Source organism: Arachis hypogaea, chromosome 12, assembly GCF_003086295.3.
Source record: "Arachis hypogaea cultivar Tifrunner chromosome 12, arahy.Tifrunner.gnm2.J5K5, whole genome shotgun sequence".
Lineage (NCBI taxonomy): Eukaryota > Viridiplantae > Streptophyta > Magnoliopsida > Fabales > Fabaceae > Arachis > Arachis hypogaea.
The window spans coordinates 85,824,685-85,852,532 of NC_092047.1; the positions used below are offsets into that span (position 1 = coordinate 85,824,685).

Genomic DNA, 27,848 nt, shown 5'->3' on the forward strand with positions numbered 1-27,848 from the left:
ACAACCCTTGCGTTTACCCAGGGAGCCTCTATACTAACCATCCTGGAGCAAGTGGGGTGAAACCACAACCCTTGCATCTACTCAGGAGGTACGTTCTCATATGCTCAGGAGGAACAAAGGAGGTGATCCTAACCTTCGACCATCTCGCTAGGGGCGATTTTACAATACCAGAAGGAACAAGGAATGGGATCCTCACCTTCCACCATCTTCTGGGTTGCACTTTTGAGAAAGAGTACTCAGATGTAACATTCATTCCTTTCTTTAGCCAGTTTCATAATTTAAGTAGTATATATATATATATATATATATATATATATATATATATATATATATATATATATATATATATATATACACATATACATAGGCACCCTACCTCCTCATACCTAAATCATCACTTCTCAAATTTTTTTCATCTCCAAGTTACCACCTATTCCTAGCTTTATCTCATAACTAGGCTTACTAACTAGATCTAAGATCAAAGGAATGAAAATAGAGGTTTAAAGGCTTGAAATTTGGCTTTAAAATACAAAATTCACATTTGCTAAAATAGGGGCCACGCATACGCGTGGGAGTGCAGTTTAGCCTATCTCGCATACGCATACCCTCGTCCGCGTACGCATGTATGGTGGACAGAAACGATCTTTTGCGAATGAGGGATACGCATACGCATACACTGCAATTTGATCAGAATTGGCTAAGTCTGCAGAATTTCAGTTTTACATACCGAACTTCCGATGCACATAACTTTCTCGTTTTGAAATATTTTTCATCCGTTCTTCAAACGACGTAAACTTCACGAAACCAATTTTCATATAAAATAGATTTGAAACAATTTGGGAATTTGGAAGCCGAGTTATGGCTCGCCAAAGTTTATCCCAAAATTTATTTCACACAAAAACCTCAAACCTCAATTTTCATTAAAAACCTCAAACCTCAAATCTATTTCACACGCCATTTAAAATGTCAAAATCTCCACATCCTACCTCAATCAATTATACCCCTATATATACAATCTCATACACAAATTACTCAACTAACCAACAAGATCATCATCATTCATAACATATACATGTTCATTTCTTAATACCTTGTCAATTATCATTAATTCATCATATAGCATTATATTTCATCACCAACATCAATTACCAAGCTAATAATCAACCAATTTCAACAATTATTATCAAGGTACTAAACATTTAACACATTCATACATTCACACCTAGCCTATAGTCATCTAGCCTAAGTTTTCACAAAACCTTACATATTAAATACGAGTAACCAAAATCATACCTTGGTCGATTTCCTTGTATAACCCAAAGGCAACCCACAAGGCAAAACTGAAAGCCTCAATCACCAAAATTCAGCAACTAGATCTCACTCCAAGCTTCCAACTAAACTTTCAACATATCTAATTGCCTCATATCACATATATACATACACCTAACACATTTATCACAAATACATACCCAAAATTCAATACCCAAAACACTTAATCAATGAATTAACTAGGATTCTAAGATTCTCACCTTACACAAGCACCAAAGAATCAAGATTGAAGGTTCTCCTTAAGCTAATTCGAGCCTAAACACCGAAATTAAACAATTTTCAACATAATTGCTCATAATTTTCGAAATTGGGAATGAAGAAATTGGAATAGAAAAGTGGTTTTCTTACCTAATTATTGAATGGGCTTTGTAGAGCTCGACGTTGCAGTCACGTGGCCACAAACGGTGCGGCGATCGGAGTTCCAGATCAAAAGTTACGTGGATTTAAATCAATGCCAAGGGTTTGTGAACTCAAGGTGTTCTTCCCCCTTTCTTGCTGAGCTTTTAGCATGAATGAGGATAAAGGGGAAAAAAGGAAGCTGTGTTTGATTAAGTGGTTGGGTTGAATTGGGCCTTGTGCCTATTTTGGGCCCGGTTTGGCCCGTTCGGCCCAGTTTTGGGCCAAATTCTTTTAAATTAGTGTCAAAATTCTTGTTTTAATTAGCTCTATTTTATTTTACTATATAATTTATATTTCTAACTTCTTTTATTAAAAATTAATTTATTGATTAATTATTCGCTAATTTTGTCTTGGGTTTACATCCTACCCACCTAATTTAGAATTTTGCCCTCAAAATTCAGATTCAGTTACCTGAAAAGAGGTGTGGGTAGTCCTTCCGCATATCTGATTCGAGTTTCCAACTGTATTCCCCAATTTCAACTCCACTCTCAACATCTTCTGTTAACGAAACTCCTCCTTTGCATAGCCGCTTAGCACTAGTATCATATTATCAATTCTAACTGAAGTTACCTGAAGTGTTAGATCCTCTCTCAGTTGCACTGGTTCAGGTTCTATCACAAGATTAGCATTAGAAGCGTACTCCTGAGAATGTGAGATGTGAAATACGTCATACCAGTTTGAAAGATTTTGGGATAGAGTTACTCGATTTGCCACTCGCACAATTCTATTCAGAATCTGAAATAGTCCGTCCTTGCCATTAATTCAGGTCCTAAAACACTTCGGCTTCAACCCATTAGTCTTGATTTACTCATCGATTCCAGCTTGTTGAAGTAACCTTCACAAATATAGGACTTCCTTCTTCAAACTTGAAAAGTTTTCTTTTCAGGTCCGCATAACTCTTCTGTCGGCTTTTCGTAGTGAGAATATTAACTCAAATTTGCCTAGCTTTTCTCTGTTGCCTCGGCTATCAAATTCAGGAACTAAATTGTTTGATGCTCTAGTTTCCAATCAATACAGAGGCGTTTAACGCACCGTGAAGCCGCACCTTCTTTCTGATGTGTAGTCTCATCAATATCTCTAGTAAATAGTTTACTTCGATGGACGGAATGGACTTGGTCACTTAATCCACGATTACCTAATAGCATCACCTTCTGTCCTAGACCTCGGCAATCTATTACGAAATCAATAGCTACCCTTCCTCACTTTCAGTGTAGAACCTTCAATGATTGCAGCATCCCGGAATACTTCTGGTGGTCACTCGTTTCTTTCTCATGCATCAAACACGCAATCACATGCATCGCCACTTCATTCTTCATTTCTGGCCGCTCAAAATATCTTCTTTGATTCGTGGTACATTTTAGTAATTTTAAGGTAAATTCAAAAATCCTCTCTTGTGAGCTTGGACAATAGTTTTTCGTCTCAACTTCTGATTTTGACACAAAATTCTCCTTAGTATCTTCTTGATTCAACAAGCTTCAATACCCTTAGTAGCTCCTTATCACCATTATTGCGCTCCCTAAGTTCTCGACCTTACGATCTCTTGTAATTTGTAATTGATTTGATCTGACACCTCCATACACTTTCTCAACACCCAATTTAAGACCTTAACTTACTTAACAGTTCTTTCTCTTTGGTCATCCAAGCAATACTCAGAGACTTCCTGCTCAGGCGTCCATCACCACTTCCCGATGTTGTATTTGCATGCATCCTAAACCCCTCTGATAATGCATCACAATAATTTCAAGTAGCTAATTAAGTTCGGGTATCATGAGTACTGGCACTAAGGTTAATCTTTCTCTCGAGATTCAAAAACTTTCTTCACATTCGGGTGTCCATACAAACGGTGCATTCTAGCGCGTTAACTTAATTATAGGCATTACGGTCAGTAAGAATTTAAAACTCCAAAACTCCTCTTGATGGCACACACACTTACATATTTCATCTTCCACGTCCAAAAGTCTTACTCTAAGGAATCAATGTCTCACTGCTTACAGCTAGGATTCATACGCGACACTAATATAGGCTCGAGTTAATTTTCAAAAAGACATTAAGCTCGAAAGACGAATGAACAATACGAATGGTGTTCATGAAAAATCAGAATAAAAGTCTTGTATATGGTCAAATAGAGTTGTACCGAAATAATGGAATGCACAAGAAGAGGCCAGGTGCATCTCAAGCAAAGAGTTCAAAGCAATGATCTTTGGTAGAAGAACAGAGTGTATAGAGTCAAAGAACTCTCAACTGATTTTGAAGAACTCGGTTTAAGACTGAGAGCAACTCCACTCACAGCAAGTTCCTAAGATCCAAGGATTACATGATTATAGTAGGACAAGCTCGGGCTCATCCTGGAAGAAACAAGATTCATGCGCGTAAGGAGTAAAACTGGAAAGATGATCAAGTCATTTAAGAAGAACTCCAGATAGAGTTTCAATGCAGGTTTCAAAAGAAAAGAAAGATTAGGTTGAATCACGAAGATCCATTGGCACACTCCCTCTCGCATAAAGTCTCTTGCCGTTCTCTTCCTTCTTCACTAGCATAACCGATGCTTCTCACAAGGAACCACTTAGTTGGACGATTCTCTCTTTTAATACTCCCTTCAACTCGATCCTAAATTCTATCGATTATAATGGTGCCTTCGCTTGTGGTGCAATCGAAGTTAATCCGGCTTCCGGCACTAAGTCTATCACAAACTAACTTTCTCTCGGAGATAGGTTTTCTGATACCTTCAAGAATTTCCTTGAAAACTCTCTTATAATAGGGATTTGGCCTCATCTCCACTCGCCTCTTAAACAATTGTAGCTATAGGTTAAATCCATTCCATTCCTCCTCCCACAGTTTACCGTCATTGGGTTTCGAACAATAACTCTACGTAGCTCTCAACACTTCTGATTCCTTAGGTACAATCCACCCTGCTTCCACTGCGTCACCCTGATTTTTAACCTTTAAAAGCCTAGCCACTCCTCTAAGTTAACTAAATATCGCTCTGTCTCAACAACTGATAGTCTCCGACTAACTATCTACTTGGACTTTATGATTATCAAAACTTGTCATGTGTCACGAATAATTGTCACATAATAATGTTATGCAGGGTAGTTAAAAATTCAACTACTAGTTCACAATTACCTCGGGTCTGAGAATCAGATTCAGCTATATCCCGACCTTTCCTGTGTGGACAATCCCGAGATATATGCCCTGGCTTCTCGCACTGGTAACATACGCCTAGCTCGGCCCTGCATGGTCTGTTTGCATGATACTTTTTGCATCTCGGACACTTCAAGTCTTCCGGTTGAGTACTAGTATGCTCTTCTAAATCCTATCCTTGACGGTTGTCGTTCCTTCGGTCATTGTTCTGGCGCTCAGAATGTGAAGTGACATAACGACCTTTTTTAAAACTTTGGCTCCTAGGTGTAATCTTCTTTCTCTTTTTCTTTGTGAAAGATTTCCGACAATCACTCATTGCCACCTCGGTCCTCCTTGAGCTTTCTCTCGTTGCTAGTCCCATGTTCACTTGCTCCGGATAACCCATTGGTACCACTATACTCGGAACATTATTTCCACCATCATATTTATTACCACCTTCATTGCCAATTCTAGCTTGTGTATCCATCCTACCTATTGCCTGGCTGGTCACAGCGGCAACAACACCAATGGTAGCAGCAGCACTCGTTATCGCGGTCATGAAATCGGTCAAACTACCTACCAGTATGGTTACCTCTTTACCTCTCCGTCCTCAACCTTGATTACGCCCATGACCACGTCCATGAGACGTCATTTGGTTCCTGTTCACACCAAATAAGTGATATCAAGGTGATCAGTCTCAATATCACAAGTCTAGTGATTCAAAGTCCCAAATGCATGCTCATGAGCATTCATGCCATATATATCAGTTAAATATGCTAATCAGCATGTATAGACACTCAGAGTATGCCCAAAACCATAGTCAGTCCGTCCCTCAAGCTCTACAGGAACAAACTGCTCTGATACCATAATGTAACACCCTACCACACAGAGCTTTACACTTACTTCGTAAAACAGAAGTGGTGTGGTATTATGACCTCTAAAATAAAATATATATAAAATAATATTGGAAAAGATATATTATATGAGGAGCCTTGAAAAATGGGTAAAACAAAATCGTAAAATTAAAAGCGTAAAACTCAAGATTAAGAATTGCTTGCGTACGACGAAAACTAGAGATCGTAAACATATATATACAAAACACAAGATTAGAGGGTCAAGGTACAAAATAACAAGCTCCTAACTCAGCCTGCGAAGCTAAGGCTGGCCAGAGAATATTTACATACATATATATTTAACCCAAAACCCAAAATACATATATAATAAATCATGGTTCTCCGTAAACCTCTAGAAGGTGCAAAATAACATAAGTTATCAGGAGATTTCTATACATATGGTCATACATAAACTATACATCAAAATAAAGCCCTGAAATCCACTTCGCTGCAGAACTCCAGATGCCTAGCAATGTGCCTCTCGACCTGCATCTGAAAAACACAAATATTGTATGGGATGAGAACCAGGGATTCTCAGCATGGTAAAGGTGCCACGTACATAAAATATAAGGTCCTGGGAATGCCAGAGGCAATCCTAGAAAGCCGACGCTCAGATTATAAAACTTAAAGAACTAAAACAGGAACCATGAATTAGGGTGGTTCTCTAAGGCTTTCTAAACTTAACCAATTCCTTAAATCTAACTAAAACTTAACTAGAACCCTAATTCTCTCTGCCTTTCCTCCATTCCTCCATCTCCAGTGAAATTACAAAGACAAGCAAACAGACAATGGCAAACACAGGTAGAATACAAGTAATACAGATAGCAAATATAACAAATAACTTATTATAATCACTTACGCAATCCCAATTGATGCACAAGCAAGCAATTCAAAAATCTGCATATGATGCATGCCTATCCTATAGCTGATGAGTCTCATCTGTCGGTTATCAAGCCAATCCGACAAGTCCGACTGCTAAATCCTGGACTGTCCCCCGATGCGCATCCCCAAGAGTATATGCATAGCTTTTTCTCATATATATAAAATTGCTCAATGGGGGTTAACCTTCCCAGGAATTTATAAGTGCCCGGTCACCTCTTACGTCGTAGGGTCAACAGAGTATCAAGTCTCAACCTGGAACACGTGGTGGCAAGCTACGGTACTTTACCTAGGGATACTCGTATCTCAGATAATCATTTCATATTCATTCATAAACATTTCATAATCATTCATTATGGCCATAATATCACTTGTACATCATAAAATTGCATTTTTACACATAACTCATCATAACCCGGAGTAAGTGGGGCGAAGCCACAACCCTTGCGTCTACCCAGGAAGCCTCTATACTAACCAACCTGGAGCAAGTGGGGCGAAACCACAACCCTTGCGTCTACCCAGGAGGTATGTTCTCATATGCCCAAGAGGAACAAAAGAGTGGATCCTAGCCTCCCACTATCTCGCTAGGGGCAATTTTACAATACCAGGAGAAACAAGGAAGGGCATCCTCGCCTTCCACCATCTCTTGGGGGTCGCACTTTTGAGAAAGAGTACTCAGATGTAACATTCATTCCTTTCTTTATATGTATATATATATATATATATATATATATATATATATATATACATATAGGCACCCTACCTCCTCATACCTAAATCATCACTCTTCAAACTTTTTTCATCTCCAAGTTATCACGTACTCCTAACTTCATCTCATTACTAGGCTTTCTAACAAGATCTAAGATCAAAGGAATGAAAATAGATGTTTAGAGGTTTGAAATTAGGCATTAAAACACAAAATCCACATTTGCTAAAATAGGGGCCACACGTACACGTCGGCCACGCGTACGCGTGGGAGTGCAGTTTAGCCCATCTCGTGTACGCATACCTTCCTCCGCGTACGCATGTACACTGGACAAAAATGACCTTTTGCGAATGAGGGGTACGCATACGCATACAGTGCAGTTTGATCAGAAATGGCTAAGTCTACAGAATTTCAGTTTTACATACCAAACTTCCGACGCACATAACTTTCTCGTTTTAAAATATTTTTCATCTGTTCTTCAAACGGCGTAAACTTCACTAACCAAATTTTCATATAAAATATATTTGAAATAATTTGGGGGTTCGGAAGCTGACTTATGGCTCACCGAAGTTTAGCCCAAAATCCAATTCACACAAAAACCTCAAACGTCAATTTTCATTAAAAACCAAACTCAAATCCAACCTAACTAGACATATATTCAGCATAGTAACACACGTTTTAAAATGCCAAAATCTCCACATCCTACCTCAATCAATTATACCCCTATATATACAATCTCATACACAAATTACTCAACTGACCAACAAGATCATCATCATTCATCACATATACATGTTTATTTCTTAATACCTTGTCAATTATCACTAATTCATCATATAGCATTATATTCCATCACCAACATCAATTATCAAGCTAATAATCAACCGATTTCAACAATTATTATCAAGGTACTAAATATTTAATGCATTCATACATTCACACCTAGCCTATAGTCATCTAGCCAAAGTTTTCACAAAATCTTACATATTAAATACGAGAAACCAAAACCATACCTTGGCCGATTTCCTCGTATAACCCAAAGGCAACCCACAAGGCAAAACTGAAAGCCTCAATCACCAAAATTCAGCAACTAGATCTCACTCCAAGCTTCCAACTAAACTTCAAACATATCCAATTGACTCATATCACATATATACATACACCTAACACATTTATCACAAACACATACCCAAAATTCAATACCCAAAACACTTAATCAATGAATTAGTTAGGGTTCTAGGATTCTCACCTTACACAAGCACCAAAGAAGCAAGATTGAAGGTTCTCCTTAAGCTAATTCGAGCCTAAACACCGGAATTAAACAATTTTTAACATAATTGCTCATAATTTTCAAAATTGGTAAGGAAGAAATTGAAACACAGAAGTGGTTTTCTTACCTAATTATTGACTGAGCTTTGTAGAGCTCGACGTTGTGGTCGCATGGCCGCAAAAGATGCGACGATCGGAGCTCCGGATCATAAGTTACGTAAATTTGAATTAATGCCAAGGGTTTGTGAACTCAAGGTGTTCTTCCCCCTTTCTTGCTGAGCTTTTAGCTTGAATGAGGATGAAGGGAAGAAAAGAAGCTGTGTTTAATTAAGTGGTTGAGTTGAATTGGGTCTTTGGCCTATTTTGGGTCCAATTCTCCTGGTTCGGCCAAGTTTTGGGCTAAATTCTTTGAAATTAGTGTCAAAATTCTTGTTTTAATTAGTTGTATCTTATTTTACTATAAAATTTATATTTCTAATTTTTTTTATTAAAAATTAATTTATTGATTAATTATTCACTAATTTTGCGGGGTTTACAGGTCTTCCTTATGTTAGTTTGCTGTTGTGAGTAGGCAAGGCAAAGTCTTTCTAAAACAAAGAGAAAAATTTATAGGTGGCTATTTGGGCTTCGGGGTTAATGGGTATTCTTTTTTGAAAGAGATTGGGGTTTGTGTATTTGAAGGCATTGCATATGTAAGAAAATAATGGGGAAGTAAGATTGCTTTTGTATCGCATAAAGCTTACCATGGAGTGTAGTTAAATAAAGACGAAAATTCAACAAATTAGATGTGCATTAGAAAAATTAGCAAATTACATTATTAAATCAATTATTGAGAAAATCAATGTTCTGAAAACTGGACCGGACCGGTCGGTTCAACCAAAAACCGGTCACCTAACCGGTCCGGTCCACCTACAAAACCGTCCTGCAAAAAACGGCAAAAAACTGACCGAACCGGTGGTTAACCGGACGAACCGGTCGAATTTCAGTAGGCACTGGTTCTCCCCCACAGGTAACGAAACGGCGTCGTTTGGCTTTAAAAAAAAAAAAGAAAAGAAGGCTAAAGAACGCATTGCAACCTCTTTCCAACCCTAAAACCCTAATCTATTCGAAGAATACTCCTGGACCTGGTCACCTCCCTCTCACTCCCAACCCTAATCTCTTCGAGACTCGAGCTTCTGCCTACGAAGGATAACCGCCACCGCCGGAGCCAAGCGCCACTGTCGCGGGTCATCGCCTCACTGTCGCGGGTCTTTGCCTCACCGTCGCAGGTCGTCGCCTTGTTATTGTCACCGTCATCGAAGAGAGGTCGTCTGGCTCTGGCCTTTTGTTCTCTACTTCTCTTGCGGTTAGTTCTGGGCTTCTGGCTCTTCTTCTGTTCTTTCTATTTTCATTTTTGTTCTGGGCTTCTGTTCTTTTATTTTTCTGTTTTTTAATTTTTTATTTTGTTTATTATATGATTAATCATTCTGTAATGTTGAATAAATTTGATATATGTTGAATTTTAGAATTCTGCTCTGTTGATGTAGGTTCAATTTTTTCAATTCTGCTCTGTTGAATTAACTAGATGAATTGCTGAATTTAATTATGTTGAATGCCATATGAATTGCATGAACTATGAATTGATATATTGGTCTGGATTCTCGCGGTGAGTACTCAGTAGTCAGTACTTTCATCTTTTTCTTCTTTCAATTAATTTTGTTTATCCGGTGACAAAACTGTATGAATCATTGAATTGGACAGATTTGAGTTCAAGGTTCTTGTTCTGTTTTTCAAATCTTTTCCTCCACCATCTTCCCCTCAATCCGCGACTTTCTATCTCTCAGAGTCGAAGCTGAGCCTCTGTTCCATCCTCTTTCCATTAGTGGATTCTAGGTTGTTGGAATAAGGTAATTCAATTTGTAGATTCTAGGTTTCTTGCAAGTTTTGAGAATTGGAAATTTTTTGGTTGGCTGATGCTTTGATTGCTGATATAAGCTTGGTTACTTCTATTTATTATTGTGTTTGGTTGTATTAAGTGTGGAAGTTGTTGAATGGGTAAGCATTGCAGCTGAAGTTTGTTTGTTTATGCTGAATTTGTACATTGCGTGCTAGGTGTTCGATTAAATGCCTCTGTGATGCTTTGAGTTTGAATTATATGTTGTAGTTACCATATAGTTTGAACCACTCTTTGTTTAAGCAAATTGTTCAAGAATAATGCACTTTGGGTTCTCTTGATGCTTGTTTAAGTTATGAAACTCATGTTTATTTATTGCTCATGGTAGCTCTTCATGTTTGTGTTTGATATTATTTTTGTCATGAAAACACCTAAATGAGTGGAATGTTTAAATTTCTTGCAATTTAGGTGATTTTATAGACAGAATACTTTAATTTTGTGATGTGATGGTGACTTTTAATGATAAATTATAAATAATTTATTTTGTGAAATTATTAAATTTTGAATTTTATTAGTTTAAAAATAATTGAATTTAAATTTTTAAAATTATGTATTGAGATTTGCTTACATGCGTGGACAATTGCTTTTCTATTTAAACTGCTACGAGTTATAGCATTTTACTTTTTGTCTATGTAATTTTGAATGAGTGGTAAATAGAAGGTAGACTTGCTAACTGCAATTGTCAATTAAGAATAGTAGATTGTGGGCATGCTATTATTAGGAATAGTAGATAATGGATATATACCATTTAATTAATCGTTGCCGTTATTATTTTATTTCTCATTTTTTATAAATACTTTAGAAGAAAAAAAGTAAAAAAAAAAAATCAAATAAACTGCAATAATAAATAGCTAGAAAAATATTTGTTTTTTTAATTGTATTTTTATCTTTTAATATTATTTTTTACTTCTAAGGTTATGAAAAAATGTGAAAATGCAACCAAAATTTGACTACTTTAAAATAAGTTTGGATTTGTAGAAGTGTTTGGACTTTTAATATTAAATTTTTGTATTGTTATCTTTTTAGAATTTAATGAAGGCAATAAGATGTAAAAATAAAAAAAATTTGCCTTGATTTTTCTAATTATTTCCACAAAATTATATAAATAAAAAATAAACAAAATATCAAGAATAGATATATATACTAAAGACACTTAATAATCACAAAAGAACGTGTGATTAATATGTAAATATTTAGAAAAAGGTTACACTTTAATATTTGATTTGTATTTTTTATTTTTTTAATAATTTTATTTGTGATTTACAATCTTTTTTTTTTTGTGATTGAACAAGAAAACCAAACAAACAGAAAAGAAAAGTAAAAAAAAAAAAAACAAAGTTCTCAAAGATTAAAAAGATGTAGGACGGTCTTGTTGAATATTCAACTCAAACTCCTTTTAAGGCATTGAAAGCTCGACATGCGGAGAGTGTGATCTCATCGCCGTCTTTGTCATGGTGTCTGCTACGGTGTTTGCATCTCTCAAGATCAAGCGAAAATCAACATGCGACTTCCAAGCCATGATATTGATGACTTTAAGTACCAAGGAATCTACACAACCACCAGTGTCATGAGAATTGGTAACAATATTGTAAGCCTCCAGGCAATCTGTTTCACAAACCACATCTCTTTGCCCTAAGTCTCAAACTAATAGAAATCATCTCCAAATAACAAACAACTATCCTTGAACAATATTGCAGCTCTCAATTGTTCCCAAGCAGCCACCTTGCCAGTTTCCCTTCCAGTCCCTGCTAACACAGGCAAAACCAATTCAATCACCAGAACCAGGATAACTAGCATCACAATTGATCTTAAAAGCACCCAACGAAGGGGGAACCCAAGAGCAACTAATCATAGAAGGAATAGAAACTCGTTGTAATTAAAAAATATTCTGAAGCTCTTTCTCCAAGGCTAACGCCATACGAGCCACTTTAAAGGGTGTCCAAGGCTGCTAATGATTAAAAATCTCATTATTTCTAACTCTCCAAATCCACCAAAGACCAGAAAAGAATTTAAAAGGATGCTCTTTACTGTGGATTAAGAACCATTTCTTTAAATCCAGAGACTAATAGGAAATCTCCAGAGACTGCCAAACAAGCTTGGCTTTTGGGCAATCCCGAATATAGTGAGAAACTATTTCCTGGCAACTCAAGCAACTGGGAAAACTATTTGAAAAAGTCAAGCCTCTCCTGAAACAAAAAATAGCAGTGGGCAGTGCCTCTCTAAGACAAAGCCAGGCCAAGAATTTGATCTTTTTTGGAACAAGCTGACGCTAAAGCCAAAACTAATTCCCTCTCTCCTCCCATCCAAACACCTTCTTGTAGAGCCAAAGGTAGCCATTGCGAGCATCATAAACCTTAGACATTCCCGCATACCAAGTCCAGCCTACCACTGAGCCCTCTTACACATCCGAATAGTAAGAGAGAATGTTGTCAAGCAAAACTTGGTCAAGAGGAGAATAAGCCTTCTCAAGCTGCCACTTTCCAGTCGACCAAAGATCTAAAATCTGAAAATTCGAATAAGAAATGTGAACATAATCCATCTCATTATAAAGATTCCCCTCTTTCCTCCATTTAGAATACCAAAAATTCTGATCCAAATCTCCAATGCACCATTCAAACCCATTCTTCAGAATATCCCAAGTTTTACACAGACTCCTCTAAACAATAGATCCTTTAGACACCAAGTGGCTGAATTCGTCACTCAAAAAACAATGGTATTTATCTGCCGGCATCTGAACCCAAAGCTTGTGAGAGTCATGAAAGAGTTGCCAAACTAGCTTACCAAGAAGAGAAATATTAGCACAAAACAGATCTCTAATTCCCAGACCACCAAACTTCTTAGGGGTGACCAACACCTTCCAGTTAACAAGATTTAGCCCTCGACCATTGGCATGGCCTTTCCAGAGAAAAGTCCTCATCATGGATGCTATAGAGTTTGTTATTCCTTTGGGAAATAAAGAGACTTGCATGCGGTATGTAAGAATAGCAGCCACAACCGAATTGATCAAACAGAGCCTACCCGCCCTGTTGAGTAAACGTCCTTTCCAACTGCCTATCCTTCTCCGGATTTTATCCAAAACCTCATTGAAAGATGCTCGGGTCACCCTAGCATGACTAAGAGTAATCCCAAGATATTTGCCTAAGTTTTGGACAAATCTAACGGATGACACCCTAGTAAAGATTTCTTTTCTTGTTGTGGAAACATTACGGGAACATAACGTTTTAGATTTCTCCAAATTAATCTTCATCCCAAAAACTTTACAGAAACTTTCCAATCCTGCCATCACATTTTGGACTTGACTTTTCTCCACTTTGCAGAAGAGAAACAAATCATCGGCAAACATGAGATATGATATTCTCAGACCCCCTCTAGAGATAGCAACTGGCTTCCACCGGCCCATATCAACTTGATGGCTAATCAAGCAGGACAATCTCTCCATACACAACATGAAAAGATATGGTGACATAGGATCACCTTGCCGAAGACCTCGACGAGGATTAAAACTATCCAATCTATCACCATTTCAGAGAATAGACAATAAGGATGAAGTGACACAGCTCATGATTACTTTGACTGTAGGGATAGGAAAACTGAATTTCACGAGTGTCTGATTCAGAAACCTCCAATCAACTCTATCATATGCTTTCTCCAAGTCAATCTTAAACGCCAAAGTTCCTTTATTCAACTTAGTCTTTTTCATTAAATGAAGAACTTCCTGTGCTATAATGATATTGTCTGGAGCTCCCCTTCCTGGGATAAATCCCCTTGGAGAGGGCCAACAACATATGAGAGATGAGGCCAGAGTCTGTTGACCAGGACTTTAGTGATGACCTTGTAGATCACATTACAGAGACTAATAGGTCTAAAATCCTTCATTGATACCGGCGACTCCACCTTGGAAATTAGAACCAAAAGAGTCTCCATCATCCTCGAATAAATAGTACCCCCTGAAAAAGCTTCCCTAACCATATTCCAAATATCAGACCCAATAATCTCCTAGTATTCCTTGAAGAAGTGAGCTTGAAATCCATCCAAACCCGGAGCCTTAAAGGAATTCATGCTAAAAATAACTGCCTTAACTTCCTCCATAGTCACAGGTGCAATAAGATTACAGCAGGCTTCCTCATTCAAAGAAGGAAGTGGAACTTCATCCAGACACCCTAAATTAACATTCTCCAACTGACAGAATAAGCTCCTGAAAAAAGATTCAGCTTTCCGACTAAGAATTTCTGGGTCAGTCTCCCACACGCCGTTCTTGAGAAAAAGACCATGAATCTTATTCTTCTTCCTTCATACAAGAGTCTGAACATGGAAGAAGCTAGTATTTCTGTCCCCAAATTTCACCACTGTTCTCTGGATTTTTTAAACCAAAGTAGTTTCTCTTGCACAAGAGTGTTATTATAATCCTCAATCAACTGTTGCTCCCTTTGACACATGTAATAGTCTTCCCTCTCTTCCAAACACTACTGAAGATAATTAATTTGTCACTCAAGTTTATATTTCCTAACAAAAATATTACCGAACACTTTAGAATTAAATTCAAGAGAATTTCTCTGTACCTCCGAGAGCTTGCTTTGCATCCTTCAAAAGCCAGACCACCAAGACTGTTTCACAATATCTCTGTAATCAGGATGAGTTGCCCACGCCACCATAAAATGAAATGGTCTGTTCTTTTTTTGCTGCGGTGGCCCTTTACAACGCACCAAGATAGGACAGTGATCAGACTACAGTCTAGTCAAAATTTATACATAGACCTCAGGAAAAAGAGATAGCCATCCAGTATTAATACAAACCCAGTCATGTTTTTTTGCCACCTCAATACTATTTTTCACCCTCCTGTACCAAGAAAAACGTCTCCCTATAGTATTCAAATCAAACAAAGTACTATCTCCTAGAAAACTGGCAAACTGATCCGCATGTCGACTCGAAAAATGGCAACCCTTAGCTTCATGAGAGAATAAGACTTCACTAAAATCGCCGAGGGCAATCCAAGGCCCTTGAAAAGTCACCAAATGAGCTACCAGATAATCCCAAAGCAGACTTCTGGTTTGATGTTGAGGGCTACCATAAATAGCACTACACCTCCAAACCACACTCTCAAACTGAACTTCGATCGTCACACATTGACTGCAAGTACCAACCAATTTGCAGCAAGTACCTTGCAGAGAAGAAAGGAATCATATACCACCCTTATATCCTACCGCCTCTTCTATACCAATAGGATAGTATCCAAGTCTTTCCAAGAACAGTTTCAAATGTTGAAAGGGAACATGAGTCTCAACCACAATAAAAAAGCAGGTTTAAATTTTCTAACAAGTTCTTTACAATTCACTCGGGTTAACTTATTAGAAGCACCCCTAATATTCTAAACTAAAATATTTAAACTATCCATAAAAAAAACAAGAGAGTATTAAAATTGGTGAAAATTAACTTGCACCACCAACCTCATTGGAAGATTTAACTTCCTTTTGATTCGTTGATGAGACATGGTTCTCCGAGACACACTTGCAGTAGCAATCAGCGTCGCAGCCCCCTCAGGACCACCATATGTCCCTTCCTTGTGGAACGTTGTTGCAATGTCATCTTTTCGACCCTCATTAATAGGAACCAGCGGCGGCAGCGCCTGATGAGCGGATAATTTATACCCTTTTTGGCATTGTTTTTACATAGTTTTTAGTATGTTTTAGTTACTTTTTATTATATTTTTATTAGTTTTTATTCAAAAATCATATTTCTAGACTTTACTATGCGTTTGTGTGTTTTTCTATGATTTCATGTATTTTCTGGCTGAAATTGAGGGACCTGAACAAAAATCTGATTCAGAGACTGAAAAGGGACTACAGATGCTGTTGGATTCTGACCTCCCTGCACTCGAAGTGGATTTTCTGGAGCAACAAAACCCCAATTGGCGCACTCTCAATTGCGTTGGAAATTAGATATCCTGAGCTTTTCAGAAATATATAATAGTCTATACTTTGCTCGAGATTTGATGGCCCAAACTGGCGTTCAAAGTCAGCCTAAAACATATTGGCGTAAAACGCCCAAACTGGCACCAGAATTGGAGTTAAACGCCCAAACTGGCACCAAAGCTGTCGTTAAACTCCAGGAACAGCCTATGAACGAAAAAGCTTCAATACTCAGCCCAAGCACACACCAATTGGGCCCCGGACGTGGATTTCTACACTATCTGCACTTAGTTACTCATTTTCTGTAAACCCTAGTTACTAGTTTAGTATAAAAACTACTTTTAGAGATTTATTTTACATATTTTGATCTGATGTTCCTATTTTGACTATTGTAAATGTTTGGAGGCTGGCCTCACGGCCATGCCTAGACCTTTTTCACTTATGTATTTTCTACGGTGGAGTTTCTACACCCCATAGATTAAGGTGTGGAGCTCTGCTGTCCTTCATGAATTAATGTAATTACTACTATTTTTCTATTCAATTCATGCCTACTTCTTCTCCAAGATATACTCTCGTACTTAATTCAGTTAAGTCAGAATGAAGGGGTGACCCGTGACAATCACCTAATCTTCGATACTCGCTTAGCCAAGGTCGCGTGCCTGACAACCACAAAGCGATCTACATGATGTTCAACGTAGTCATTGGACGACAGCTGGAGTATATTCTCTTGGGTTTCTAATCTAAGATTGGAACCTTCATGGTATAGGCTAGAATTATTGGCAGCCATTCCTGGGATCCGAAAAGTCTAAACCTTGTCTGTGGTATTCCGAGTAGGATCCGGGATCCGGAAAGTCTAAACCTTGTCTGTGGTATTCTGAGTAGGATCTGGGAAGGGGTGACTGTGACGAGCTTCAAACTTGCGAATGTGGGGCACAAGTGACAGTGTGCAAAAGAACAATGGTTCTATTCCGACGCTAGCGGGAACCGACAGATGATTAGCCGTGCGGTGACAGTGCATATGGATTTGTTTTCATCCGAGAGGATCATACAGCTTGCCATGGAAGGAGGTAACGCATGGTTGGAAGGAGGCAATAGGAAAGCAGAAGTTCAGAAGCAACAAAGCATCTCCAGACGCTTATCTGAAATTCCCACCAATGAATTACATAAGTATCTCTATCTTATTTTATATTTTATTTATATTTTAAATATCAAAACCTCATAACCATTTAAATCTGCCTGACTGAGATTTACAAGGATGACCATAGCTTGCTTCAAGCCGACAATCTTCGTGGGATCGACCCTTACTCACGTAAGGTATTACTTGGACGACCCAGTGCACTTGCTGGTTAGTTGTGCGGAGTTGTGAAAAAGAGTTGAGATTACATTCGTGCGTACCAAGTTTTTGGCACCGTTTTAGAGATCACAATTTCGTGCACCAAGTTTTTGGCACCGTTGCCGGAAATTGTTCGAGTTTGGACAACTGACGGTTCATCTTGTTGCTCAGATTAGGTAATTTTATTTTATTTTTAAGATTTTTGTTTTTATTCTCATTATTTTCGAAAAAATTTCAAAAAAAAATTATATTTTATCTTGTTCTTCAGAATTTTTAAGAATGAATTCTAGAGTCTCATGAGATATGTTGAATCCTGGCTGGCTGTTAAGCCATGTCGAATCTTTTGGACCGAGGTTTCACTTATCCTTAGAAGAGTGATGAGCGGATAATTTATACGCTTTTTGACATTGTTTTTAGTATGTTTTTAGTAGGATCTAGTTACTTTTAGGGATGTTTTCATTAGTTTTTATGTTAAATTCACATTTCTGGACTTTACTATGAGTTTGTGTGTTTTTCTGTGATTTCAGGTATTTTCTGGCTGAAATTGAGGGACTTGAGCAGAAATCAGATTCAGAGGTTGAAGAAGGACTGCTGATGCTGTTGGATTCTGACCTCCCTGCACTCAAAGTGGATTTTCTGGAGTTACAGAACTCAAAATGGCGCGCTTCTAATTGTGCTGGAAAGTAGACATCCAGGGCTTTCCAGTAATATATAATAGTCCATACTTTGGTCAAGAATAGATGACACAAATTGGTGTTCAACGCCAGATTTCTACCCAAACCTGGCGTCCAGCGCCAGAAAAGGAGCCAAAACCAGAGTTGAACACCCAAACTGGCACAAAAGCTGGCGTTCAACTCCAAGAAGGACCTCTACACGTGCAACACTTAAAGCTCAGCCCAAGCACACACCAAGTGGACCCCGGAAGTGGATTTATGCATCAATTACATACTTTTGTAAACCCTAGTAGCTAGTTTATTATAAATAGGACCTTTTACTATTGTATCAGGTATCTTTGATCAGTTGTATGCTATCTTAGATCACGTTGAGGGCTGGCCTCTCGGCCATGCCTGGACTTTCACTTATGTATTTTCAACGGTAGAGTTTCTACACTCCATAGATTAAGGTGTGGAGCTCTGCTGTTCCTCAAAAATTAATGCAAAGTACTACTGTTTTCTATTCAATTCATTTTATTTCGCTTCTAAGATATTCATTCGCTCTTCAACCTGAATGTGATGAACGTGACAATCATCATCATTCCCTATGAACGCGTGTCTGACAACCACTTCCGTTCTACCTTCGACTGAATGAGTATCTCTTAGATCTCTTAATCAGAATCTTCGTGGTGTAAGCTAGAATGATGGTGGCATTCAAGAGAATCCAGAAAGTCTAAACCTTGTCTGTGGTATTCCGAGTAGGATTCAATGAATGAATGACTGTGACGAGCTCCAAACTCGCGATTGCTGGGCGTTAGTGACAGACGCAAAAGGATAGTAAATCCTATTCCAGCATGATCGAGAACCGACAGATGAATAGTCGTGCCGTGACAGGGTGCGTTGACCATTTTCACTGAGAGGATAAGATGAAGCCATTGACAAGGGTGATGCCTCCAGACGATTAGCCGTGCCGTGACAGGGCATTGGATCATTTTCCCGAGAGATGACCGAAAGTAGCCATTGACAGTGGTGATGAATCACATAAAGCCAGCCATGGAAAGGAGTAAGACTGATTGGATGAAGATAGCAGGAAAGCAGAGGTTCAGAGGAACGAAAGCATCTCCATTCGCTTATCTGAAATTCTCACTAATGATTTACATAAGTATTTTTATCCTTTATTCTACGTTTATTTAATTATTATTCGAAAACACCATTATCAATTTATATCTGCCTGACTGAGATTTACAAGGTGACCATAGCCTGCTTCATACCAACAATCTCCGTGGGATTCGACCCTTACTCACGTAAGGTATTACTTGGACGACCCAGTGCACTTGCTGGTTAGTTATGCGAAGTTGTGAAGATATGTTTAGACCATGGTTCTGTGCATCCGTTTTTGGTGCCATTGCCAGGGAATCAATTTCGAACAACAATTCACAACCTGAGTAGCAATTTCGCATACCAAGTTTTTGGCGCCGTTGCCAGGGATTGTTTGAGTTTGGACAACTAACGGTTCATCTTGTTGCTCAGATTAGGTAATTTTCTTTTTGTTTTATTTTCAAAATTTTTCAAAATTCTTTCAAAAATTTTTTCTTGTGTTTTCGAAAAAAAAAATTTATTCAAAATTTTTAAAGAATGAATTCTAGTGTTTCATGAAGCATGTGAAGCCTGGCTGGCTGTAAAGCCATGTCTAAATTCTTTTGGACTGAGGCTTCCACTCATAAGTATATGAAGTTGGATGACATATCAGCTGTTGTATACATGAGAGGTATCTATGTTTGCTGAAGCTTGGCTGGCCATTGGCCATGTCTAGTGTTTTGGACCGGAGCTTTCATTGAAAGCTTGGCTGGCTAGTGAGCCATGTCTAATTCCTGGACTGAAGCTTTAGACTAAGAATGCAAGATTCCTGGAATTCATATTAAAAATTTTGGAATCCTTATTTTCCTTTTTCAATTAATTTTCGAAAAATCCAAAAAAAAAAATTAGAAAATCATAAAAATCAAAAATATTTTTCTGTTTCTTGTTTGAGTCATGTGTCATGTTATAAGTTTGGTGTCAATTGCATGTGCATCTTGCATTTTTTCGAAAATTTCATGCATTCATAGTGTTCTTCATGATCTTCAAGTTGTTCTTGGTAAGTCTTCTTGTTTGATCTTGATGTTTTCTTGTTTTGTGTCTTTTCTTGTTTTTCATATGCATTTTTGAATTCTTAGTGTCTAAGCATTAAAGAATTCTAAGTTTGGTGTCTTGCATGTTTTTTTTTGCATTAAAAATTTTTCAAAAAGGTGTTCTTGATGTTCATCATGATCTTCATAGTGTTCTTGGTGTTCATCTTGACATTCATAGCATTCTTGCATGCATTCATTGTTTTGATCCATAAATTTCATGCATTGCATCATTTTTCTTGTTTCTCTCTCTCATAAAAAAAATTCAAAAATTAAAAAAGTATTTTTCCCTTTTTCTCCTCATCAAATTCGAAAATTTGAGTTGACTTTTTCAAAAATTTTTAAAATCAAGTTTTTTTTTATGAGTCAAATCAAATTTTCAATTTAAAAATCTCACCTTTTTCAAAATCTTTTTCAAAAATCAAATCATTTTCAAATTTCTTAGTTATTTTCGAAAATTCCAAAAATATTTTTCAAAAATCTTTTTCTTATTTTTATATCAAATTTTCGAAAATAACATAATCAATTAATGTTTTGATTCAAAAATTTTAAGTTTGTTACTTACTTGTTAAGAAAGATTCAAACTTTAAGTTCTAGAATCATATCTTGTGATTTCTTGTGAATCAAGTCATTAATTGTGATTTTAAAAATTCAAATCTTTTTCAAAAACTAATTTCTATCATATCTTTTCAAAAATATCTTCTTATCTTATCTTTTTCAAAAATTTGATTTCAAAAATATCTTTTCTAACTTCCTAACTTCTTATCTTTTCAAAATTGATTTTCAAAATTTGTTTCAACTAACTAACTAACTTTTTGTTTGTTTCTTATCTTTTTCAAAACTACCTAACTAACTTTCTCTCTCTAATTTTCGAAAATATCTTTCCTCTTTTTCAAAATTTCTTTTTAATTAACTAATTATTTCAATTTTTAATTTTAATTTTCGAAAATTACTAACCTTTTTCAAAAACTATTTTCGAAAATCACTAACTCCTTTTTCAAAAATAATTTTCAAAAATTTTCTTCTCTATCATCTCCTTCTATTTGTTTATTCATCTACTAACATCTCTCCCTTACTCAAAAAAAAAAAAGGGGATCTCTATTATTATTATTTTTCTGTGCTCTCTTCTTTGTCATATGAGCAGGAGCAAGGACAAGAATATTCTTGTTGAAGCAGATCCAGAACCTGAAAGGACTCTGAAGAGAAAACTAAGAGAAACTGAATTACAACAACTAGCAAGCACCTGTCAGAAATTTTCGAACAGGAAGAGGAGATGGCAGCCGAAAATAATAATAATGTAAGGAAGATGCTTGGTGACTTTACTGCACCTAATTCCAATTTACATGGAAGAAGCATCTCCATTCCTGCCATTGGAGCAAACAACTTTGAGCTGAAACCTCAATTAGTTTCTCTGATGCAGCAGAACTGCAAGTTTCATGGACTTCCATCTGAAGATCATTTTCAGTTCTTAACTGAATTCTTGCAGATATGTGATACTGTTAAGACTAATGGAGTAGATCCTGAAGTCTACAGGCTCATGCTTTTCCCTTTTGCTGTAAGAGACAGAGCTAGAATATGGTTGGACTCTCAACCTAAAGATAGCCTGAACTCTTGGGATAAGCTGGTCACGGCTTTCTTAGCCAAGTTCTTTCCTCCTCAAAAGCTGAGCAAGCTTAGAGTGGATGTTCAAACTTTCAAACAAAAAGAAGGTGAATCCCTCTATGAAGCTTGGGAAAGATACAAACAGTTGACCAAAAAGTGTCCTTCTGACATGCTTTCAGAATGGACCATCCTGGATATATTTTATGATGGTTTATCTGAGCTATCAAAGATGTCACTGGACACTTCTGCAGGTGGATCCATTCACCTAAAGAAAACGCCTGCAGAAGCTCAAGAACTCATTGACATGGTTGCTAATAACCAGTTCATGTACACTTCTGAGAGGAATCCTGTGAGTAATGGGACGCCTATGAAGAAGGGAGTTCTTGAAGTTGATACTCTGAATGCCATATTGGCTCAGAATAAAATATTGACTCAGCAAGTCAATATGATTTCTCGGAGTCTGAATGGAATGCAAGCTGCATCCAACAGTACTCAAGAGGCTTCTTATGAAGAAGAAGCTTATGATCCTGAGAACCCTGCAATAGCAGAGGTGAATTACTTAGGTGAACCTTATGGAAACACCTATAACTCATCATGGAGAAATCATCCAAATTTTTCATGGAAGGATCAAAAGCCTCAACAAGGCTTTAATAATGGTGGAAGAAACAGGTTTAACAATAATAAACCTTTTCCATCATCCACTTAGCAACAGACAGAGAACTCTGAACAAAATACTTCTAATTTAGCAAACTTAGTCTCTGATCTATCTAAGGCCACTGTAAGTTTCATGAATGAAACAAGGTCTTCCATTAGAAATCTGGAAGCACAAGTGGGCCAGCTGCGTAAAAGGATCACTGAAATCCCTCCTAGTACTCTCCCAAGTAATACAGAAGAGAATCCAAAAGGAGAGTGCAAGGCCATTGACATAAGCATCATGGCCGAACCAGTAAGGGAAGGAGAGGACGTGAATCCCAAGGAGGAAGACCTCCTGGGACGTCCAGTGATCGATAAGGAGCTTCCCTCTGAGGAACCAAAGGAATCTGAGACTCATCTAGAGACCATAGAGATTCCATTGAACCTCCTTATGCCCTTCATGAGCTCTGATGAGTATTCCTCTTCTAAAGAGAATGAGGATGTTACCGAAGAGCAAACTGCCAAGTTTCTTGGTGCAATCATGAAGCTAAATGCCAAATTATTTGGCATTGATACTTGGGAAGATGAACCTCCCTTGTTCATCAATGAACTAAGTGATCTGGATCAACTGACATTGCCTCAGAAGAGACAGGATCCTGGAAAGTTCATAATACCTTGTACCATAGGCACCATGATCTTTAAGGCTCTATGTGACCTTGGTTCAGGAATAAACCTCATGCCCCTCTCTGTAATAGAGAAACTGGGAATCTATGGGGTGCAAGCTGCTAAAATCTCATTAGAGATGGCAGACAATTCAAGAAAACAGGCATATGGACAAGTAGAGGACGTGTTAGTAAAGGTTGAAGACCTTTACATCCCTGCTGATTTCATAGTCCTGGATACTGGAAAGAAAGATGATGAATCCATCATCCTAGGAAGACCTTTCCTGGCCACAGCAAGAGCTGTGATTGATGTTGACAGAGGTGAACTAGTCCTTCAATGGAATGAGGACTCCCTTGTGTTTAAAACTCAAGGATCTCCCTCTGCAACCATGGAGAGGAAGCAAGAAAAGCTTCTCTCAAAGCAGAGTCAACCCAAGCCCCCACAGTCAAACTCTAAGTTTAGTGTTGGGAGGCCACAACCAAACTCTAAGTTTGGTGTTGAACTCCCATATCCAAACTCTAAGTTTGGTGTTGGAGAGTTTCAACAATGCTCTGAACATCTGTGAGGCTCCATGAGAGCCCACTGTCAAGCTATTGACATTAAAGAAGCGCTTGTTGGGAGGCAACCCAATTTTTATTTATCTAACTATATTTTTCTTAGTTATATGTCTTTATAGGTTCATGATCATGAGGAGTCACAAAATAAATATAAAAATTAAAAACGAAATCAAAAACAGCAGAAGAAAAATCACACCCTGGAGGAGCATCTGCCTGGCGTTCAACGCCAGAACAGAGCATGGTTCTGGCGCTGAACGCCCAAAATGGGCAGCATTCTGGCGATGAACGTCCAGAACAAGCATGGTTCTGGCGTTCAACGCCAGAAATGGCAACAAATGGGCGTTGAACGCCCAAAATGGGCACCAACCTGGCGCTGAACGCCCAGAGTTGTGTGCAAGGGCATTTTACATGCCTAATGGGTGCAGGGATGTAAATCCTTGACACCTCAGGATCTGTGGACCCCACAGGATCCCCACCTACCTCCACTCACTTCTTCTCACCCCTCTTTCACAAAACCCCATAAACACTCTTCCCCAAAACTCTTCACCAATCACCTCAATCTCTCTTCCCCATCACCTCTTCACCACTCACATCCATCCACTCTTCCCCATAAACCTACCTCATAAACCCCACCTACCTTCAAAATTCAAAACCAATTTCCCACCCAAACCCACCCATATGGCCGAAACCTTTTCCCCCTTCCCTTCCCTATATAAAGCCCTCCATTCTTCATCAAATTCACACAACACACCCCTCTACACCCTTCTTGGCCGAAACACATCACCTTCTCCCTCTCCTCCAATTCTTCTTCTTCTTCATCTATTCTTTCTTCTATTGCTCGAGGGCGAGCAAAATTCTAAGTTTGGTGTGGTAAAAGCATAAGCTTTTTATTTTTCCATTACCATTGATGGCACCTAAGATCGGAGAATCCTCTAGAAAGGGGAAAGGGAAGACAAAAGCTTCCACATCCGAGTCATGGGAGATGGAAAGGTTCATCTCCAAAGCCCATCAAGACCACTTCTATGATGTTGTGGCCAAGAAGAAGGTGATCCCTGAGGTCCCTTTCAAACTCAAAAAAAATGAGTATCCGGAGATCCGACATGAAATTCAAAAAAGAGGTTGGGAAATTCTAACAAATCCCATCCAACAAGTCGGCATCCTAATGGTTCAAGAGTTCTATGCTAATGCATGGATCACCAAGAACCATGATCAAAGTAAGAACCCGGATCCAAAGAACTATGTTACAATGGTTCGGGGGAAATACTTGGATTTTAGTCCGGAAAATGTGAGGTTGGCGTTCAACTTGCCAAACATGGAAGAGAACGCACGCCCCTACACAAGGAAAGTCAACTTTGATCAAAGGTTGGACCAAGTCCTTATGGACATATGTGTAGAAGGAGCTCAATGGAAGATTGACTCCAAAGGCAAGCCGGTTCAACTAAGAAGATTGGACCTCAAGCCTGTAGCTAGAGGATGGTTGGAGTTCATTCAATGCTCAATCATTCCCACTAGCAACCGGTCTGAAGTTACTATAGACCGGGCCATCATGATCCATAGCATCATGATTGGAGAAGAGGTGGAAGTTCATGAGATTATACCTCAAGAACTCTACAAGGTGGCTGACAAGTCCTCCACTATAGCAAGGTTAGCCTTTCCTCACCTCATTTGCCACCTATGTAATTCGGCTGGGATTGACATAGAGGGAGATATCCTCATCAAAGAGGACAAGCCTATCACTAAGAAAAAGATGGAGCAAGCAAGAGAGCCCATTCATGGAGCTCAAGAGGCGTATGAAGCTCATCACCATGAGATTCCGGAGATGCCTCAAATGCACTTTCCTCCACAAAACTATTGGGAGCAAATCAACACCTCCCTAGGAGAATTGAGTTCCAATATGGGACAACTAAGGGTGGAACATCAAGAGCACTCCATCATGCTCCATGAAATAAGAGAAGATCAAAAAGCAATGAGGGAGGAGCAATAAAGACAAGGAAGAGACATAGAAGAGCTCAAGGACATCATTGGTTCCTCAAGGAGGAAACGCCACCATCACTAAGGTGGATTCATTCCTTGCTCTTATTTCTTCTGTTTTTCGTTTTCTATGTTATGTGCTTATCTATGTTTGTGTCTTCATTACATGATCATTAGTAGTTAGCAACTTTGTCTTAAAGTTATGAATGTCCTATGAATCCATCACCTCTCTTAAATGAAAAAATGTTTTAATTCAAAAGAACAAGAAGTACATGAGTTTCGAATTTATCCTTGAACTTAGTTTAATTATATTGATGTGGTGACAATGCTTCTTGTTTTCTGAATGAATGCTTGAACAGTGCATATGTCTTTTGAAGTTGTTGTTTGAGAATGTTAAATATGTTGGCTCTTGAAAGAATGATGACTAGGAAACATGTTATTTTATAATCTAAAAAATCATAAAAATGATTCTTGAAGCAAGAAAAAGCAGCAAAGAACAAAGCTTGCAGAAAAAAAAAAGGGCGAAAAAAAATAGAAAAAAAAATAGAAAGAAAAAGCAAGCAGAAAAAGCCAAAAGCTCTTAAAACCAAGAGGCAAGAGCAAAAAGCCAATAACCCTTAAAACCAAAAGGCAAGGGCAAATAAAAAGGATCCCAAGGCTTTGAGCATCAGTGGATAGGAGGGCCTAAAGGAATAAAATCCTGGTCTAAGCGGCTAAACCAAGTTGTCCCTAACCATGTGCTTGTGGCGTGTAGGTGTCAAGTGAAAACTTGAGACTGAGCGGTTAAAGTCAAGGTCCAAAGCAAAAAAAAAGAGTGTGCTTAAGAACCCTGGACACCTCTAATTGGGGACTTTAGCAAAGCTGAGTCACAATCTGAAAAGGTTCACCCAATTATGTGTCTGTGGCATTTATGTATCCGGTGGTAATACTGGAAAACAAAGTGCTTAGGGCCACAGCCAAGACTCATCAAGAAGCTGTGTTCAAGAATCATCATACTGAACTAGGAGAATCAATAACACTATCTGAACTCTGAGTTCCTATAGATGCCAATCATTCTGAACCTCAATGGATAAAGTGAGATGCCAAAACTATTCAAGAGGCAAAAAGCTATAAGTCCCGCTCATATGATAGAAGCTCTGTTTCATTGATAGTTTGGAATTTATAGTATATTCTCTTCTTTTAATCCTATTTGATTTTCAGTTTCTTGGGGACAAGCAACAATTTAAGTTTGGTGTTGTGATGAGCGGATAATTTATACGCTTTTTGACATTGTTTTTAGTATGTTTTTAGTAGGATCTAGTTACTTTTAGGGATGTTTTCATTAGTTTTTATGTTAAATTCACATTTCTGGACTTTACTATGATTTTGTGTGTTTTTCTGTGATTTCAGGTATTTTCTGGCTGAAATTGAGGGACTTGAGCAGAAATCAGATTCAGAGGTTGAAGAAGGACTGCTGATGCTGTTGGATTCTGACCTCCCTGCACTCAAAGTGGATTTTCTGGAGCTACATAACTCGAAATGCCGCGCTTCCAATTGCGTTGAAAAGTAGACATCCAGGGCTTTCCAGAAATATATAATAGTCCATACTTTGGCCAAGAATAGATGACGCAAACTGGCGTTCAACACCAGCTTTCTACCCAAACCTGGCGTCCAGCGCCAGAAAAGGAGCCAAAACCAGAGTTGAACGCCCAAACTGGCACAAAAGCTGGCGTTCAACTCCAAGAAGGACCTCTACACATGCAACACTCAAATCTCAGCCCAAGCACACACCAAGTGGGCCCCGGAAGTGGATTTATGCATCAATTACTTACTTTTGTAAACCCTAGTAGCTAGTTTA

General features: G+C 38.1%; 1 non-coding gene across 1 annotated transcript; it reads right to left on the bottom strand.

The window, feature by feature from the left end:
* Window positions 1-22,254: 22,254 nt before the first annotated feature.
* LOC112730858 (small nucleolar RNA R71) lies at window positions 22,255-22,362 on the bottom strand. The gene has a single exon (XR_003166663.1). It is a non-coding gene; the product is annotated as a small nucleolar RNA R71 (small nucleolar RNA).
* Window positions 22,363-27,848: the final 5,486 nt, after the last annotated feature.